This window comes from Mesocricetus auratus, unplaced genomic scaffold, assembly GCF_017639785.1.
Source record: "Mesocricetus auratus isolate SY011 unplaced genomic scaffold, BCM_Maur_2.0 Super-Scaffold_100001, whole genome shotgun sequence".
NCBI classification, from domain to species: Eukaryota; Metazoa; Chordata; class Mammalia; order Rodentia; family Cricetidae; genus Mesocricetus; species Mesocricetus auratus.
Window position 1 is genome coordinate 9330057 of NW_024429187.1, and position 17400 is coordinate 9347456.

A 17400-nucleotide genomic window follows, 5' to 3' on the forward strand; every position below is an offset into this window, starting at 1 on the left:
CGACAGGACACATTGATGAGCTTTGCAAGCACAGCAAAGCAAGTCTTAGTCGCATGTACAGCGGGGTGCGGGGAGGGGGGAGACATGGGTTTTATGTTGAAGTCAGTGATTAATTATCCAGAGCTGGGTGGCTATTAAAGCATGGCTATTCTCTATGTGGATGATGCAAATGAAAAACATAGCTAAAAATATCACCGGTGCTCTGAAAATGCTAGTCCTAAAAAAAAAAAAATAGCTTAAACAGCTGGTAGTGTGCTTTCCTGGGATATGTCCTTGCCAGTATTTGAGTATAATTGGTTCAGAGTTTTTACACAGAATAAAAGCACCATTGAGTCACAGAGAAGAAAGTTTCTTAAAAAAACAAAAACGTCAGTTTTAATTATGTGTATGTGCATGTGCCTGTGTGTGGGTATGTGTTTATGAGTGCAGGTGCCAGTGGAAGCCAGCAGAGGGCGACAGTTAGCCTGTAGCTGAAGTTACAGGTGGGTGTGGGCAGCTCACTGTGGGTGCTGGGAAGTAAACTCAGGCCCCAAGAAAGGTCAGTGTGTGCTCTCAACCCCGTAGCCATCTCTCCAACATCAAAATGTATCTGTGAGGCGTTTCCCTCGTTTCTTCCTCCTCTGTCTTTCAATCACGCACTTGTGCGTCTTCGGTGCGGACTATCAAATAGTTTAAGGATTGGGGAGAAATACACGCAGACTATATCACACACAAATAAACGCTGTCTCTGAGTTTTGCACCCCTCAGTTTGAGACACAGTTTCAGTGTCGCGCACCGTGTGGCTTTGAGGGAGCTACTTAGCTTCTCTGCCTCATGTGTAAAACACACTACGAAGCTATGTCTCAGTGCTGGTTAGAGGAGTAAACCACATACTGATTGCCTTGCTTATTGCTGTGAGTAAATGCCCGACAAGCAGCCACTTAAGGGAGGAAGGGCTCGTTTGGGCTCAGTGTGTGAGCGGCTGCAGTCCATCATTGGGGTGGGGGTGGGGGTGGGGGTGTGGAGGAAGGCACGGTGGTGGCTGCTCCATGGCAGGGAGAACATGGCCAACGCTTGCTCATATCCTGGAGGACCAGGCCCTCCTCACCCCCACACACACTGAGGGAAGGGAGGGGGGAGGGGAAGAGTGATGGAGAGATGTGGAGGTGCTGGCTGCTGGCTCTTTCTAGACCCCCCCTTTCCCTTAGGGTTGTGTAGAGAGCAATATATTGTATTCCCTATAGCATTGACTATCACCAATAGGGTTGTCTCACTAACTCCCTAGACATTTCTTCATCCAACCAAGCTGACAGTGAAAACCAACCACACATGTCATAGCACGGTGGAACACACCTTTAACTCCAGCACTCAGAAAGGAAGCAAAGGTAGGTTGATCTCTGTAAGTTTGAGGCCAGCCAGCTCTACACTGTGAGTTTCAGGACATCTGGAGCTGCATAGAGAGACCCTCAATCCAAACAAGCAAACAAAAGAAAGAAAGAAAATCAGCCACAAATGCCCTTATAAGCGAGAGAAGTTTGCGGTGCATACTGAGTGTATATCATAATGTTATTGTAGTGATAATTTTCATCGCCGGCTTGACGAGATCTAAAGTCCTGTAGGTGACACGTCTCTGGGTGTCTGTCTGTGAGAGTGTTTCCAGAGAGGCTCACCCAAGGTGGGCATACCCATCCTAAGTGTGTGTGGCACTATCCCATGGGCTAGAATATGATTGAATAAAAGGGGGGAGGAGAAAGAGGGATGAGTACCAACCTGGCTCCTTCCTTCTCTCTGACTGTGATGCAATGTGACCAGCCGCCTTCCCAGCTCTCAGCGGTGACCCCAGCAAACCTCTTCCCCAGGCTGCTTCTGTTCAGGTATTTTGTCACAGAGATGGGAAAAGTAGCTGATACATTTCATTGTCTTATAACCTGGAGAGCAAATACCACTACAGAGACTTTTCAGACTCTTTTTTTGTCTCTATTTCAGCTTTCAAACCTTGCACTGTTTGCATTGCTTCTTGTAATTTTTAGTTTGTCTTTTCTTCCATTTTTTTTAAAAGGATTTTCTCATTTCTTCTTTTGGGGTCTCTATCATCTTTCATGAAGTTGTTTTTAAGGTTGTTCTCTCCTGTTTCATCTGTGTTGTGATGTTCAGATCTTGCTGGTGTACAGTCCCTAGACTCTGGTGGCATCATATTGGTTTTTCTGTTGTTGAATTTGTTCTTGTATTGTCATCTTCCCATCCCTTCTTCCAGTGGGTACAGGTGGGGTCTCTTCCTTTCCTGGTGGGTACCAGTCCAAGGTTCTCTTCCAGTGGGTGCAAACAGGTCCAGTTCACTGAAGGGTCTCACGGTGGGTGCAGATGGGTCTGAGGTACTCCATCTCCTGGTGGGTGGGAGCTCTGCCCTCTGCACTCTGCCCTCTGTCCTCTGCCCTGAGTGGGGGCAGGAGTAGGCCGGCTCTCTCAGCAGGCTTCCTGGTTGTCCTCCGGGGGCAAGTGGAGCTTGCTGCAGTCCCCAGTCCAGGAGATCCCGGAGAGGGTGCGTGGAAGGGAGTTGGGACCAGGATCACTACGAGATTTTTTGATCGTGCTTACTCTTCATGTCTCTTCGACATACCCTGGCAATCAGTGAAGAAAGCAGTGTCTGTGGCCTGGGAGGAAGTAGATCCTTTCTTGAGTGTCTTCAAGGTTTCTCCTCGGTTGTACTCCCTAATTCTGAACAAATCTCACCCTCAGACAGGAAAGCTGAGGTCATTAGGTTTGTCCATCCACAAAAGTTCTGGATGATGGGTCCACTGGTGAAGTGGTACTAGATTACCAAACCTAAGTCAAAATGTCCAAGTGGACTGTTGCATCCAGCAGGATCTCGATGCCATGCAGATGCTATTGGTTTAAACAGTGGTCATTGTTTGAGGTTTCAGGGTGATTTGTTGTGTTATTAAACTTAGACTTTGCTTCTGTTTCATTTATAGTTCACTCAGCAACACCTCCTTTCATATAGGGTATACAAAGAGAATTCCAGTCTTGTACTGTAAACCATGGTAGAGCCTAAGAGTTCAGTGTAAAAGTTAGCATGTGTCACTGTCTCACCGGAGTGTCCATTTTCATTGCAGCTGACAACCTGCAGTGACTTTTCTGTTTGCAGGCAAAAAGGTTGGAGTATTACATTTTAGATTGTACAGAATAAATGCAGGCCACCAAAGCCAGTCTCATAATTGGAGGTTAGATAGCTTCATAGAGCCCCATGACAGTGGGTAGTCTGTCTGGAAAACACTCAACATGCGCATAACACACCCTGATGTGATGACACCATTGCTATTCATGCAAAAAGTCACACAGAACTAGGTTTGTAGCGAGCGGTTACCTGGAACTACGTAACCGTTCTAAACAGATAGGTTTCAGTATTACCAAGAAGCCGGGAGACAGACTCACACCATCCCCAGCACGCTTGCTTAGCATTTGTGAGACAATGAAAATATTATGATAGTTTGCTGAATCTTGGCCCGAAAGGTAGTATTTTCTCAGGAGATCATTCTGTGATATTATACAGAAAAGCCAACTAATTGAAATAGTAAACGGGACAACGGGTGTTCTCTAAGGGAGTATAGGCGTGAGCACAGGCAGTGTGTGTGTGTGTGTGTGTGTGTGTGTGTGTGTGTGTGTGTGTAGAAGAATGTAAAGCCCTGATAGCCTTCTGCTCGAAGATGATGTTGATCATGCTGTTTGGCATGTACGGATATGAATGTGAACGGGGTTATGCTGAAGATTACTCACAGTCTATATGTTAAATTAAGACGCTCCTAACGAATGGGGTTGGCTGATATTAGTGACACCCTCTCTCCCACTGGTATCGGCATGCGATGAATGCGATTGCCTGAAGTTCACAGTCTCTGTTTCTCAGAGCTTGTGGGACTCCAGACTTGCCAAAGCACCACGATGCGGCTGGGGAGCCACATGACCGCAAGAATGCAGGGAACCACCAACCGTTAGGGTCCTGTAAAGTGTGTCTCTCTTCCTATTGGAGACTCCACAGGTCATGCACAGTAAAAGCATTCAGAGCAAGGTGTAGTTCAGATTTGTAATTGAGAGGCTGAAACAGGAGGACTGTCGAGAGTTCCAGTACAGTGTGGGCTATGTAGTGAGTCTTCAGCAAGCCGGGGCTGTAGAGGGAGACCCTCTTTCAAGACATGACAGATGGCTCAGGGGGGGCAAAGGTGCTTGCTGTGCAGGTCTGACAACCTGAGTTCAGTGCCCAGGATCCGTGTTGGAAGGAGAGATTGACGCTGGAAGCTCGTTCTCTGCCCCCCCCCCACATGTACACTGTGGCACGTATGCACAGCGAATAAATGAAATATTAAACAGGATAGTCTATCTAGAGAAACACACTCCATTTGTCTTCTATACTCTCTTAGGGTCATGCTAAACACTTATCTGACATTCTGCCAGCGAAGTCAGATGTCCTGGAATCACCTCAGATTTAGTTGACCAAGGGACTGAAGAATTTTGCTTTTATGTCAAACACTTTGTGAGCAAATCCAGAAACAGGGAGGTGGTCCTTCAAAGGCAGCTTTGTAAGAAGGAGGTTTTAGGAACTTAGGAGAATCAAACTGCTCTTGGTGGCCAAGGTGGTAATGTGGCTGCACTTCTGGCGGAGAGACACAGCCAGTGCTGTCGCTGGTCTTGGCCACTGGCGGGAGTCTGCACAGAGTCCAGAATTAGACTGTAATCTGAGGCTGGACTTTTCATCAAACTCTTTCTTTTCTTCCCTGGCTGACCCCTATTGGTGGAGTGGCCACTCAGATACGGACTGTTAAACTAAGGAGATTTGATAAATGACACTGTTTACCATATAAACACCTCCAATATGCCAGTGTGTGTGTGTGTGTGTGTGTGTGTGTGAACACTAGGGGTTGATGTCAGCCGAGTGTCTTTCTCAATTGCTGTCCAGTTTGTTTTTGGAGACAGGCTCTCTCGCTGAACCTAGAGCACACTTTAACTAGATTGTCTGGCCAATGAGTTCCAGGCATCAACCCATCTCTGCCTCCCTGGTGCTGGGTTGCAGGTTCACTCTGGCACACCAAGGTTTTTTATAAGGTGCTGGACATTTGAACTCAGGTCATCATGCTTGTACAACAAGAATTTTACACACTGAGTTATCTCCATTGTCCTTGGCTTCTTAAGGAGCATTTAGAGAAAGTTAGTTTGGCTTTTGGCACCTTCGCTATTGTAGTGTGAAGTTTCTCACTTCAGAGCAATGTGTTTTCAACACTTAGAAAAGAGACCTTTTCCATTTAAAGTGAAAATCAAGTGACTGAAAATCCCGAAGTCTTCATCAAAGCACCATGTAGATTCAGGAGATTATGAGACTGCCATTAGAGATTCATGCCAGAAGGTGGCGCCCTGACATTTGAGCTCATAGGAAAGAATGGGCCCATGACGAGTTCTGGCTGCCAGGGTTTAGTTCAGAAAATGTTGAGGACTGCATTTCCCCATTTCTATTCAGATACAGTTTTACAACAAAGTGACAAGGTTATTTTTACTGTTAGAAAGTAGCGAATGAACAAAGCCATTCTATAGATAGTTTCTTCAACAATGTGTTGCTCTTCCAGCAAATGTGAATTTTAAATTGTATCAGTCTTTTATCCCTCATTTATGAACCCGGAATCTTAATCTGATAAGCGCAGCTGGGCATACAATAGAACTGGAACAATCTCCCTTCCTTCCTTTGTCCCTGGGACTTCACGGTATCTCAGAATCAAAACCTTGATGCTCCCAGGAACGGTAGTGATCATCTGGTTGAAGCCATGACGTTTCAGATGGGGAAAATCAAGGAAGGCCAGAAGGCATTAAACAACTGGTCTAATCTGGTGTCTAACTTGTTGTCATGAGAAAGGTCATCATTCTTGCACGCAGAACACTTTGCACACTGAGGCATCTCACCGTCCTTGGCTTCTGAAGGTGCGTTTAGAGAAAGCAAGTTTGAAAAGTAGATAACACACCCCACCCTCTTCAGCATGAAGCAAAAACTGCTTTCTCAGCCTCATAGCTTCCTTGCGTGGGGGCTGGAAGGGAAGGGAGTTTTGATCACTTATTGGTAGAGATAATTCCATCATTAGGTTTTGTCAGATTTGGGGTTTATTTCATAAGCTTTATATACAAAGGAGTTAATGGTCTAGCAATGACTCACAGTGCCCAAATCAGGCAAAAAGGTGTAATATGAAAGACATTTCTCCTAGAAGTTGGTAATTTAAAGAGAGGTGCGTATATATTTAATTTGACTTAATTTAATCAAAGCAGGTATACTAAGACATTGCAGGTGTAGCATATCAAAGTACTGAGCTAGCTAACTAAAACTGGCTTTCTGTGTAGTCAGCTCTTTTTCTCTGGAGGTATTTGTAGTCAGGGAACACAGAGAAGAAAGGTGTGTGTGTGTGTGTATATGTGTGTGTGTGTGTGTGTGTGTCTAGAACAGAGTGTCTACTTAGCCGAAAGCCAGGAGATTATGAGATGCCCTTCCTGCTGCAGTCAAAGAATTGCAAATTTTCGGTATGACAGATAAAGATAAAAACATCTAATTTCTTCATCGCTAAGACCAAATGAAATGGATGCACACATTTGTTTGCTTAGCAGAATATCTAAATTCAGACAGTTTCTATCAGGGTAACTTCTGTACCATTCTCAGAGTGGCAAAAACAGAGGAATGGAAATGGACCAGAACTGGGTGATGGCTTCTGTTCTCTCTCCTAGCTGATACGGCTGAGATACTGGGCGCTTAAGTGTGGGAGGTCCAGGAGGAGGTGGCCAGCCATTTACATTCACTTCCTCTATGGGGACCTGACCCAGCTCTCCAGGCTGTGCAGGGACCCGGCCACTGTCACAGCTGCGCTTCCTAGATGCTGCGGGCACAGCCAGCAGCTGTCTTCCCTAGCCCCCAACAGTCTCCTGAGCCCAGTGCTCCTCCCTTCTGCCCTCGGAAGCCTAGCTCTCTTTGGGGCCCTGTGTGGAGTAACTGGCAATGCCTCTGCTTCTGTAGCCCATGGTTCAGAGAGAGCTCTGCAGAGGCTGACCTTTGCCAGTGGGGCGCAGATAACGTGTGTTCCTCTGTAAGGGCTTCCAGCGACTTTAATGTGACATTGATGTGACATTGACATGTTCCGGAGTTGCATTTTTTTTTTTGTCGATTTCTAGAGCCAGCCGAAGTTACAGAGAGGAAGGGGAGCCTTCTGTCCGCCCCTCTCCACTCTGCTGGCTCCTCTCTGTTGGGGGCATTACAGAGCACCCCCTGTGGACATGTGCCAGGGAACTTCTAAATAAGGGACTGAATTCCACTGATGCAGTCCAGCCACACTTAGAAAATCTTATCTGCCAGGTTGGCCTCAACGGGTCAGATCTGTGGATCTGAAACACCAAAATTGCCGTTATCACTCAGGGAGTTCAGAACACAGAAGGATTTCTTAGAAAGGGGGGGGGGAGTCTTTTGTTCATTTGGACAAGAGGATTAAGACTCATGCTGACATCCCCCCCCAACAGTCTGTTGTATGACGCTAGTTATACACCCTCTTTTAGAATGGGTGATGATCCTGGAAGAGGCCCCAAGAGACTCAGCTCCGTAGGCTGCCACTGTTTATGGTAACTGGGTCTCCGAGCTCCTGCTGGGTGGAAAATAGGCTGGATTTAAGTGAGAACAGAGACCAGTGCCTGTGTGGGAATCTAGTGCTTTTTCCTGCTGGAGTGGGCCTCTCTCCTACAGTGTCAAATGCTAATATTGCTGTTCAATGTTGTATTGCAAACTTGATTTCTCGCCTTCTCAGGACCCCTCAGCTTCCTGTAAAATAGGATTTTTCGCTCTTTGCCTATTTACTCCTGCTGGATGCTGGAGAGAGTCCCTGGGTTAATTTATGCTAAGGGATTTGTTCGAGTCAATAGCGCTAAATGGGGGCTATTAAGATATCGTCCAGACAACGGACTGTCCCCCCAGTGTCCTTCTAGAAGAGCCTTTCTCAATGTCTCTCTTGGAGTAGGATTTGTGATAAATGATAATGTGAATTAGCAAACATCCCCTTGAAGCAACTGTGAGGAAACCAGCATTCCAGATTAATTCAGATGGACTCTCTTCCCCATGTGGCGCTCTGACTGCTGAGTTTTGTAGTTGTGCTTGTCTTCGGTTTCAGTCCTGCTGGGTTCACACCCAGCCTCGGGACCCCATCGGATGGTTCTCTTCCTAGCACTGTACCGAGGGAACGCTACTGGCTTGAGATGGGCCACAGCGGAAGTGCGGGTCAGGAAGGAAACACAAATGTTAGTGGTTCGTTCATATTTACCAGTGTGCAAATGCCTTAAGAGCCGCATGCATATTAAACCATTGCATAATCTGTTTTTAAAAATGACTTCGAATATTTGGAGGATCTTTTACTTTAACTTTGTGGAGAGAAAGAGATAGAGATAGAGATAGAGATAGATAGAGAGAGAGAGAGAGAGAGAGAGAGAGAGAGAGAGAGAGAGAGAGAGAGAGAGGGAGGCGCACACACAGAATGTTTTGGGAGTTCATAACTGAGATTTATTCCCTCACTTCTAACATACATTAATAACCAGTACTGCAATCACTTTTGCTGATGAAAATTAATTACCCGTGTGCCAGTGAAAACACAGTGTTACAGCACACGGCCATGTGCTATTAAAAGAAAACCAGGAACTGGAGATGAAGAGGTGACTCTGCTCTTGCAGAGGATCTGAGTTTGTTGCAGGACATTTGGTCACACTGGGAACCTCGAGATTGTGTGTTATTTACAGGAGAAACCTGTTTCTAGTTGTGCTGTGGCTTAGCCCTAGCACGCACCTTTAATCCGAGAGCTTTCTGCTTGAATACTGTAAACAGGATTAAATGAAGTCAGTCCTGGGCTAAGACGTGGAGCAAGCAAACAGTTGACAGGAAGTGAAGATACGCTTGCTGGAAAAGTGAGAGAGAGTAAGGGGGCGTGCGGATGATGGTTGGAGAGACTCATAGGAAGCAGAAAAGAGGAACATTCAGTTTGAGATTTATTTTGCTTGAGATGGCACAGGAGAAAAGAAGTTTCTAGGATGTTGGCTGAGGAGGAAGGTCAGCTGGGTGATTTCTCTGTCTCTCTGAGCTAGCAGGTTTTCACTCCGGCATCTGGCTCCCAAGTCTTTACTGATAAAATCGAATGATTGAGATTTTGCTAAAAACACCATGGGTTCTGTTCCCAGCACCCACATGGTAGATGTCTATAATTCTGGTTCCATGGGATCCAGTACACTTTTCTGGTCTCCCAGGGCACTGCATGCATGTAATAAATAGACATACATGTAGACAAACACTCATACACATAAAATAATAGCAAATCCTTAAAAAGGAAATAAGGAAGATAGTCTTCCATGTCAATGTTGGGAGACGATGTATGGAGAAAGAATGAGGCTCACCATTCAAGCTCTACGCTCAGGTTTTAAGAAAATCTACTTGTATGTTCATGGTCATTGTCCTCCCCAGCTCTGCTGTACGTGGGCCCCTGAAATCTGAATTTCTCTGACACTTTGTTTTTATAGGCAAGGACCTCATATAATCTGTGTTGGCCTGGACCTCCCTATGTAGCCAAGGTTGGCCTTGAACTATTAATCTTCTTGCTTCAACTTCCCAAATTATAGGCTTAATGAGTGTGCCACCACACCTCCCCCACAATCACAGATTTAAAAGGCTGTGCTAAATCTCGAGGTGATGAGGGAATTAAGTGAGATAGTGAATTACAGACTACAGAGTACTGCCGGAAGCAAGGTCGCCATCTTCTCCCAAGCCATCGGTCGCCCTTGCACAAGCATCCTTTGCTTGACTCAGGAAAATCACATCAGCATCCAGGGACTCCTACAGTCCCTGGATCCATGGTGGAAGGCCAAGAGGTGGTTTCCTGTAAAATGCTATTATGTTTGAAGCTGGAAAGCGCATGGATTTTAAATTGGGGGTTCTGCAAGCATCTCCTATTTCATTGCTTCAAAAACAAAGCTGTAAAAGATCTTTACAGTTTTGCAAAATGGTGGGGATGGCCAGAGACCTTAGTTAGTTAAGGGTACTGCACAGTTGCTGGATTGGTTACTTTTCTCATTTGGGTGACAATAATATCTGATACATGGGGAGAAGGGCCTTGTTTCACAGTTTGAGGGTATAGTCTATCATGGCAGCAGGAGCTTGCAATGCATGGCCGTGTTAAATCTGGGGTCAGGAAGAAGAGAGGGATGAATGCTGGGACTCAGCTCACTTCTTTCCTTTCTGCCTTGTGCTGGGCAGTTTTAAGTCAACTTGGTACAAGCTAAAGCCATTTGAGAGGAGGGAGCCTCAATTAAGAAAATGCCTCCATAAGATAGAGCCATATATAGGCAGGCCTGTAGGGCATTTTCTTAATCAGTGATTGATGGGAGAAGGTCCAGTCAATTGTAGGTGGTGCCAGCTCTGGACTGGTGCTCCTGGGTTCTATAAGCAAACAAGCTGAGAAAGCCGTGGGGAGCAAGCCAGTGAGCAGCACCCCTTTGTGGCCTCTGCATCAGCTCCTGCCTCCAGGTTCCTGCCCGTCCTGACTTCCTTCAGCGATGGGCTGTGATGTGGAAGTGTGAGCCAAATAAACTCCCCCTTGCCAAAGTTGCTTTGGCCATGTTTTATCATAGCAATAGTAACCCTAGCTAAGATGCACCTTAAGATTTTATTTAAACATTTTAATTATGTATGAGTGCCTGTATTTAGGTTTATGCATATGTGTACAGGTCACGTGGAAGATAGAAGAGGGTGCTGGATCCCCTAAAGCTGAAGTTATAAGCGGTTGTGTGCTTCTTATGCGGGAGAGCTGAACTCTGGTCCTCTGCAAGGCCATACACTGTTAACCACTGAGCCATCTCTGGAGGTCCTTACTTTCTCATTTTCATTCAGCCTGAAACTCCATCCCATGGATCTTAGGGTGGGTGTTCCTGCCTCAGTTTCTGTAATCTAGAAACTCCCTAGACATGCCCAGAGGTGTGTCTCCTTAGTGATTCTAGATTCTGTCAAGCTGACAGTCAGTATTCACCATCACAGTTGCTGATATCCCCACTTTATGTACTGTCAGCTGCTAAGATCTGGACTCACCGAGATAATCCTCTAAAATCCTCAGGAAGATGGGCATTTGGCCTTCTCAGAGTCCTGGCTTTGTTCAAACATGTCAAGGTCTGATATGAGCTACAGATGGATGGCAGTGCTGAACTTTGGCACCGGTCAGGAGACGTCCCCCCCTCCCCCGTGTGTTTTCTAAACCTTTGTTTCTGCACATGCTAAAGAATCTTCCCTCCCCACCATTCGGGCAGACAGTCTGGAGAGAGGATCAGAAATCCGCTATCAAGTTTGTAGTTCACAATCTTCTGCTTGGAAATAGTTGCATCCAATTCTTAATCTCCTACCTCGAAATGATGTTTGTGTATTTGAAGGTGAGAGACAGCAGTGACTGGCTTTCCCTTTAGGCGTGCTAGATCTTCAAGCTCATGGATTTAGGCACACTTCCTTCAAACCTGTGCAATCCTATGAGCTCATCGCGCTAGTCCAACGTAAGGGAAGAAATGCTGGGGGACTGGGATGGTGGCACACGCCTGTGATCCCAGCACTCCAGGAGTAGAGGCAGGGATATCAGAGGTTCAAAATCATTCTTGACTACCTAGGGAGTGGGACACTAGCCTGATTTTTGTCTTTTTTTTAAAGCCCAGATGATATACAGTACACATAATTATTTGAATTTTGGGTCTGTGGCCATTTGTGAATTAAGATATTCAAGTTTAACTACTGCAGGTCCAAGCATTCCAGCTTACTTATTAAAGTCGTTACTATACAGTCAATTCTTGAGGCCAAATGTGTGCATATGAAATAAAGAAGAATTTAAAGCAGCGAAGAGCCAAGAAATAATAACAGTTATTGTAGGTGTATCCAACTGTGGGTTGCATCTGGCCAACAGCAGCTATGAATGAGACTTAACATAAAATCATGAGGTTTGTTAAAACATTATGTGATTTGTTTCTGTGATTCTTTTCTAACTCATCTGTGAGGTTCTTTATAAAAGCAGGTTTGTTTTTATTTATTTTTTAATTATTTGTGGATGTGTGGTCTGTGTGGGTTTGTGCATAGGTGTGATATCTGGGAATGCCAGAAGAGGGCGATGTGGTCCCTGGGCAGGAGTTATAGTCAGATGGCTGGGAGTTGCCTGTTGGGAACTGAACACAGGTCTTTGGCAAGAACAGTATGTGCTTTCTAACCCACCCGGCCATCTCTCCGGCCCTGTGTGGTTCTAGAGCATGAAGTTTGTAAATCAGAGTATTGTGTCATGTCAGAAACTGTGGCACAGTGCCTAGAAGGGGTTGTTGATGGAGAAAATACAAGCTCACCTGGCTTGTGAGTCGCAGAGGCCGGGAATAAGTGCGGTGGGTCTGAGTCTGTGGCTTCTCTCTCGCGGCATAGGTTCCACATCATATAAAATGTTGAAAGTGAGCAGCGAGTGGACAGCTGCGGAGATCTGAGGAAGGAAAACTCGGAAGACAAACATTTGGTGCTGAGTTTTCACATATGCTTCTTTGGCATATGTTGACAGTGTGGAAGTACATAGATTTATGAACTTGGAAGTCATTTAAAACTCTGGAAGCAAAAGACGCCATATGTCGTAGCTGAGATTTACAACACAAGCCCTAGACCACGCTTCCTAGTCCTTCATCATCCCCTCATGCCTCCCATCCAGTGAGCCACCATGGACAGAATGTGTGGAAACTGTTATGTCAGCTCAGATATCCTCTTGGGTGTTGGCTCCATTTACACGCACCTTCATGACCATGCTGTCTGGCTCCGCAGTTCCTTTGGCTCACGGCTGAATCATAATGAGGACCGTCTCATTTCATACCCAGATATTCGTTTTTCTTTCCTTAATTTTGGCACATGTCTAAGTGTGTGGTGCACACATATGCATTTGTACTTGTATGGGCACACGTGTCTGTGTGTGTACACATGTGTGGGTGTGGCACTGGAGGCCCGAGGCTGACGTGGGTGTCTTCCGTGGTTGCTGCTTACTTTTTGATTTATTGAGATAGGGTGTCTCACTAAACCTAGTGCTCTTCCATTCGTGATTGCAATTCTAGCGAGGCACCCTGTCGTGAAGATCCCCTGTCTCTGCGTCCTGAATACCCAGATACAGGCAGCTGCTGTTGCCGCTTTGCTTTTACATGGGTTCTGGGGATGCAAACCCTGGTCCTCATGACTGTAGGGAAAGTGCTTTAGCCACTGAGCTGTCTCCACAGCTCCAGTTTTCTTTTCAAAGATATTTTTTAATCATCATACTTTCTCATCCCAAAGTCTTCTAGCTCTCCATTTGCAAATGCATATATATATATATATATATATATATATATATATATATATATATATAAAATGCTGAGACAGACGACAGAAGACCTGACCCAAAGGAACTTAAAGGAGGAAGGACTACTCCGCAGAGAAAGGCATGTTGATATGAGCTTGAGGCAGCTGGTCAAATTGCATCCACAGTCAGAAAGCAGACAAAGGTGAATCCTGGGCCTCAGCTCTCCTTCTCCTTTTCATTCAGTCTTGGACCTTACCCTAGGGACGCTGCTCACACATGGGGAGGGGTCGTCTCCCCATCCCAGTTAACCCTCTCTAAGGACTCACTTGCAGACATGCCCTAAAACTTGTCTCCTGGATGACTCTTGGTCCTCTGAAGTGGACAGTCTATGCTCTTAGTGAGACTGGAGGAAGGCATTAATGACAGCTTTCTAAGACTTGTGATAGAGGCAGCGCCAAGACAGGAGGCCAGGTACTCTTAAAAGATAAGGTCAGCGCAGGCAGAGGGGCTTCCTGACTGTGTTTATGGTTGCCAGTTAGTATCTGTTGAGGAGTTAATTTTGAAGCAACTGGACGGAGTGCGTATAGATGTGCTCTGGAATGAGGTAACCATCTCTTTTGACAGGATCAGCGTGCTTCTTTTTGATTGTGCTCATACTTTCTCCACAGGGACATTGTCTCATGATGTTTGCTCAAGTGATTCCCGGTTGTGCCTTCACCAGAGCTGTGTTCTACGTGACAGTGGTACACCCTTGAGACTTCCCAAGCCACCACAGTCAGACATCATTGATGACTCAGAGAGGCCATTTGGTAATCATGTTGACATTACTGATTCTCTGGTATCTTGCTCTCAATGTACGTAGAGATCTCTGCCCTACGTCATCTCTTGTTCATTTCCCATAAACTTGCTGAATGGGATAGTTTACCAATCATTAATACGTGGTATTTGTAAAACATGCAGTATTTATATTAATGTTTTGAGAATTTCATACAACCCCTCCTTTCCCTAACTCTTCCTAGATCTACTCTTACCCTTTCCTAACCATGTGTCTTCTTTTTAAAAAAGACAACCCATTGAGTCCAGTTAAAGCTCTGCATATATTCATGGGTGTGGAGTCATCCACTGGAGTGTGGTTGGCTCACCAGAAGCTGTGCCCTTAAAGAAAAGTGATTCTGCCTCCCCTGAAAGTCATCAGTTGTATGATGACTAGCTTGATCTTGTGTAGGTCTTGTGCAGGCAACTGCAAACTCAGGTCCCCATGCATATGCAACAGGAGCTCTTACACATGGAGTCACCTCCCCACTCCTGTCCCTGAAATTTTTGTGAGAGTCTTTATCTGAGACTGCAAAGTATTTATTATTCTTAAATGTTTATCTGCATATATGTCTGTGCACCTGGTGCCTGTGGAAGCCAGAAAAGGGTATCAGATCCCCTGGGACTAGAGTTTCAGATGGTTGTGAACCACCATGTAGATGCTAGGAATCCACCCTAATTATTCTGAAGAGCAGCAAGGGATCTTAACTGCTGAGCCAGCTTGCAGTGTAAATGTTTCTTGGCCCAGCTAGGTCCTGCAGCCCTTCTCTGCCCCAAAGAAACACACGAATGCTATGTTAGTATAAAGCTGTTGGCCAATGACTATGGCTTCTTATTGGCTAGCTCTGACTTAATTATAAACCATAACATAATCCATGTGTTTCCACATGCTCTTGGCTTACCAGACCTTCATCTCCTTTGCCTGCTGTGTGATGATGGCTGGCTCAGTGTCTCTGCAGAGAAGAGAAGAGACGAGAAGAGAGGGATTTCCTGTTTGTCACTGTTTATACTATGATTCTGCCTAGCTATGTCACTTCCTGGGATCACATGATGACTCCTCCATGCCTACACTTCTCAGAATCCTCCTCATATCCTAGTCCCACCCATCTTGCTTCCCTAATGGCCAACAGTGCTTTATTCATCAACCAATAAGACAAACATATATACAGAAGACCATCCCCCAACACCAGCTCTCCTATGCTGCCAGAGGGACTTGTGTTAGCTATCACTGTGTTGTTGTCCCCCCTTTTTATTGTTGGTGGTACCCTCCTTTAAGTGGCAAGCAGATACAGCTCTCTTCACTGCTGAATGTCTGATGTGCAGCTACAGGGGTGGAGTGTTCAGTTTGTGAACTGAGGCTCTGTGTTCATTGCTGCATCAGCCTGGCAGCCATTTTCTAAGCATCCCAAACACCACTAGCTGTAGGAATATATCCTAATTCCTCTGAGGTGACATTTTCTGAGATCTGGAACCTTCTAACTCCCCCAGCCCCTGCCCTGTCTTAAACTTGACATAAGGCAGTCTTCTTATTTGTCAACTGGTCTTGTACCAGGTTTCCCTTGAACATTTCAAAAGTGAAAAAGAATATTCTCCCCATCTCCCCCTGGTGCTGTTCATAATTCCAGGCAGAGAGTAGAGCAATTACACAACACAGCTGTGTAGACATTCCCAGGATCATTTATGGAGTTTGCACCATGAACATATTTTCATTGTCTTATTTCTCCATATGGGATCTCATTGTTTTAATTTTTTAAAAATAAAAATCCTGCGTTTATGTACGATGGAGTGTTCTGTAGCTGGCATGAATTCCAGCTGCATTTTAATGTGGCAATGAATTTTCAGAGGGGAAAGCCCCTTTTGTAGAAAATTTACTTAGAATAAGTCATATCCTTGGCATTAGAAGGACTGAAGTTCCAAGTCTAAATTTGATGTTGCCAGCACAAGGACTCCCTTCCCTGTTCTGAGCTGTCACTGGTGAGACTGCCCTTGAGGACACATGTTAGCTTGGGATGTTAAGACACTGCAGTCATTGCATGGGCATTTAGGAGTTCTGGTTCGAAGCAGAACCAAGGGCACACTCGTTACATCAGTCATGATATGACATGAAGCAGGGCTGGGAGATGGCTCAAGGACCCCGTGTTCCCTCTCCAGAACCCAGATACAAACGCTGGAAGTGGTGGTGCACACTCATAATCCCAGACTGGGAAGCAGGGGCAGGTGGATCTGTGTAGTTCACTGGCCAGCTAGCCTTGTCTAATTGGTAATCTGCAGGCCAGTGAGAGATGCTTTCTCAAAAAAAAAAAAAAAAGGTGGGGACCAGAGAGATGGCTCATTGGTTAAGAACACTGGCTGCAGCCAGGCGGTGGTGGCGCACGCCTTTAATCCCAGCACTCGGGAGGCAGAGGCAGGTGGATCTCTGTGAGTTTGAGGCCGGGCTAGACCGACAGCCTCCAAAACAATACAGAGAAACCCTGTCTCATAAAACCAAAAAACAAACAAACAAACAAACAAACAAACAAACACTGGCTGCTTTTTGCAGAGGACCCAGGTTTGGTTCTTAGCATCCATATGGTGGCTCACAACTATTTGTATCTCCAGTTCTAGGGGATCTGACATGCTCTTATAGCCTCTACAGACATCAAGAAGGCATGTGGTGTATATATATACACATATATATGCATCCAAACACATACACATATATATATGTACATATATATAATAAAATTAAAAAAAAATAAACAGAGGTAGAGGTAGATGGCTTCTGCGGTTGTCATGTCCATATATGTGCACACACACATGCGCCTGCACACATGCATGCACCCACACACATACATGCATGTACACACAAATATGCGCCTGCACACACATGTACCCACATGTACCCACACACATATGTGCACCCATATACATATATGTACCTGAATACACATGCACCCATAATAAATAAATAAAATCCAATGGTGGGCTTGCAGTTGCCATCCGTTTCTTGTAGGCTAAGACACAAAGGCACAGAGAAACAAATAACAAATTGTCCTTTCTTATCACATAAACCAGTGTTATACCTCTCGACGGTTATGGATAGCGTGTCAGTAATGACGACCAGCAGGAATCTCACGGTTTCCTTCAAGTGCAGATCCAACATGATGAGCTAGTGTCTCCCGATGTATGACTTATATTCCTTCAGGTGTAGATCCAGGAGATGCTATGCTCATGTTTTAACCACAGTGCTTTATTTCTATCCCTT